At 33.4% G+C, this 2564-nt stretch overlaps 2 non-coding genes across 2 annotated transcripts; one reads left to right on the top strand and one right to left on the bottom strand.

The window, feature by feature from the left end:
• Nucleotides 1-544: 544 nt before the first annotated feature.
• On the bottom strand, nt 545-617 carry TRNAA-UGC (transfer RNA alanine (anticodon UGC)). The gene has a single exon. It is a non-coding gene; the product is annotated as a tRNA-Ala (tRNA).
• Nucleotides 618-715: 98 nt separating this feature from the next.
• TRNAT-UGU (transfer RNA threonine (anticodon UGU)) lies at nt 716-787 on the top strand. Its single transcript has one exon. It is a non-coding gene; the product is annotated as a tRNA-Thr (tRNA).
• The last annotated feature ends 1777 nt before the right edge of the window (nt 788-2564 follow it).

Here is a 2564-nt window from a genome sequence, read left to right on the forward strand (position 1 = left end):
ACATTCACTAGTAAAGAATTTTTTGCTGCAATTTAATTTGCATATGTAATTGATTGTTGAGTGGAAGAAATAAATCAAAGGTTAGAAAAAATCATTATGTCAATCAACGTTTTTTTTGTTGCTTGTATTTTGTGTTTATTTACCAAAATAGACACTGGAGCAGTTTTTGGTGCTTTGGATTCACTGTTCTTGAATTTTGTCGAATTACCCCAAACTGACTCAAATTTTAAGAAAAGCAGCCAAATTTTGACAAATTTTGTCGTCGGCCAAATTTCTAGGGTTTTCTATTCACATTTCTTCACTGCAATTCCCTAATTCACTGTTGGTCATTCTTCACCATGAATTGAGGTTCCATAGGCAAAGATTTGTTCCTATTCTCTCTTTGATTTGTCTTAATTTTGGCAAAATTGAAGTGATGGCGAGGGTTGTTGAAGTGACCTTAACAAATTCCAGCTTGCCGCGTTACTTTCTGCTGATCAATTTAGAGCAAGAAGCTTCTGAAATTTGTACTTTTCAGTCTATTGGAACCCGGCTGAAAAACAAGTGGAGATGCGGGGTATCGAACCCCGTACCTCTCGCATGCAAAGCGAGCGCTCTACCGTTTGAGCTACATCCCCACTTTATTTTAGTCAAATATAATATTCAATTTACTCAAATGGATATAAAAGGCAAACTGAGCTTCGTGTTTTATGCTGAACATAAAGCCAACACAATAGCCTCTATAGCTCAGTGGTAGAGCGTCAGTCTTGTAAACTGAAGGTCCGTAGTTCGATCCTGCGTGGAGGCAACGGATAAGTTCGAAAGTTTTAGCATTTCTCTCTCTCCCTTTTACATTCATATTTACGGATGCGATTATCCTCCCTTTCTTTTACATAAATAACGGGAATTTGATCTTCATTGTAGTTGAAAACAATAAAATTTTTAGGAAAAAACTACTACCTTGGAAAATTGATTTTTTTGACTTTGTTTTCTCTTCAGTACATTTTATCTAGGGATTTAGCTTGTCCCCTTAATAGGCCTTAGTCAGCTTTCATTCCACCTTATTTGAATAATTTTTTTTTCCTCTTCAGCTCCGTTGGCATTTCTCTTTATCCTTTATATACATATTTTTAGGCCTTAGTCTTTCACTCTACTTTATCTTTGTTTTCATTGTGCATTCCTCTTTCACCCTTTCACTTTGCACCATTGATTCTCTGAGATCTTTGTTTTTAAAGAAATGTAAAATGAATATTGAACTACCCACAATTAAGGTTTGAATGTGTGACTCACTATGCACCTAGTGAAATGTGTTTGAAAAATGACTTAATACAAATTTGACCAAAGCTTAATATAAAAATCTCTATTAATTAAATTAAAAAAATCAATTGTTGTTAATAGAATATTGTATACCTATATGAAATGTAACATATATGCAACTTAAATAGACCAAATAGTTTATACTTATCATAAATATTTGTTATATATAACTTTTTATATTAAACACAAAAGACAAATACTTCAACACAAAAAAATTATTTGTTGTTATAAAAATAACACATTATCATATAAAGTACAACCTATATCCAACACAAAGGGACTAGTAGTTGAACACTAAAAGTTTTCGACAATCTCGAACATTTCAAGATAAAATACAAAGCATTTATTATATTCACCTTTTATATTTGTGATGAGACATATTATTAATATGATTTACTCTATGCATATACATTGTTACTCCAATAGTTGTACATATAAGATTAGTGTTTGTATACTAAGATATCAATGTTTTGTCTACGGCAAGAAGTTATTTATTTCACTTATTAATGAATTCATTTATTTATTTATCTATAACATTTATAAGTTCTCATGTCCTCACATGTAGTAAAGTGATTAGGAAGATGAACTAAAATCATCTTAATCATGTGATTAAGAAGACAAGTTTGTTGATAACCTTAAGGAGCTTATTTTTCCTTATTATTACTGACAATGTTTTAGTTGGGCGCTCAATTTTGTTTTCCATTTTCTTACATTGAGTTTTGATTAAGTAAAAACAGGTTTTGAAAGGACCCAAAACCTTGTACAACAAAAATAAAGATATGACAATAAAAAGGCCCAAATAAAGTAGTGAGAATCACCATACAAAGATAGGGAACAACCAACAAATTCCCACCACAACCGACATCAATACTCAACAAGGGAGGTTAAGATTTAGATTTAGATTTAGAACCTCCCTTGTACGACCGCAAATTCATATCTAGGGGAGGGATGGAGTACCTAGATTTCTTTCCTTTTACTGTTGTCCATCCATCCTCTAGCCTAGCCGCATTGTTCAGCCAATTCCCTAAAGAAACAAGGGAATCCACAAGGCAGACCGGAGATGAAGAATCATCCAACAAGAAACTCTCCCTACGAGAGGCCAAATTGGGCAAACCCAAATCCAAAATTGTCAGTGTTGTAGGTCCAGAGATGACAGCAAGTCCCGAGATATTAGATTGAAAAGGGTCAGCATGCGAAACAACATGACTAACAATCTAGGAAGCAAGAGCCTCTGCCAAAACAGGCTGATCCAAAACATTAGGAGTAGT

Source organism: Cupressus sempervirens, chromosome 8 (genome assembly GCF_028749045.1).
Source record: "Cupressus sempervirens isolate cs-2001-9-10 chromosome 8, ASM2874904v1, whole genome shotgun sequence".
NCBI lineage: Eukaryota > Viridiplantae > Streptophyta > Pinopsida > Cupressales > Cupressaceae > Cupressus > Cupressus sempervirens.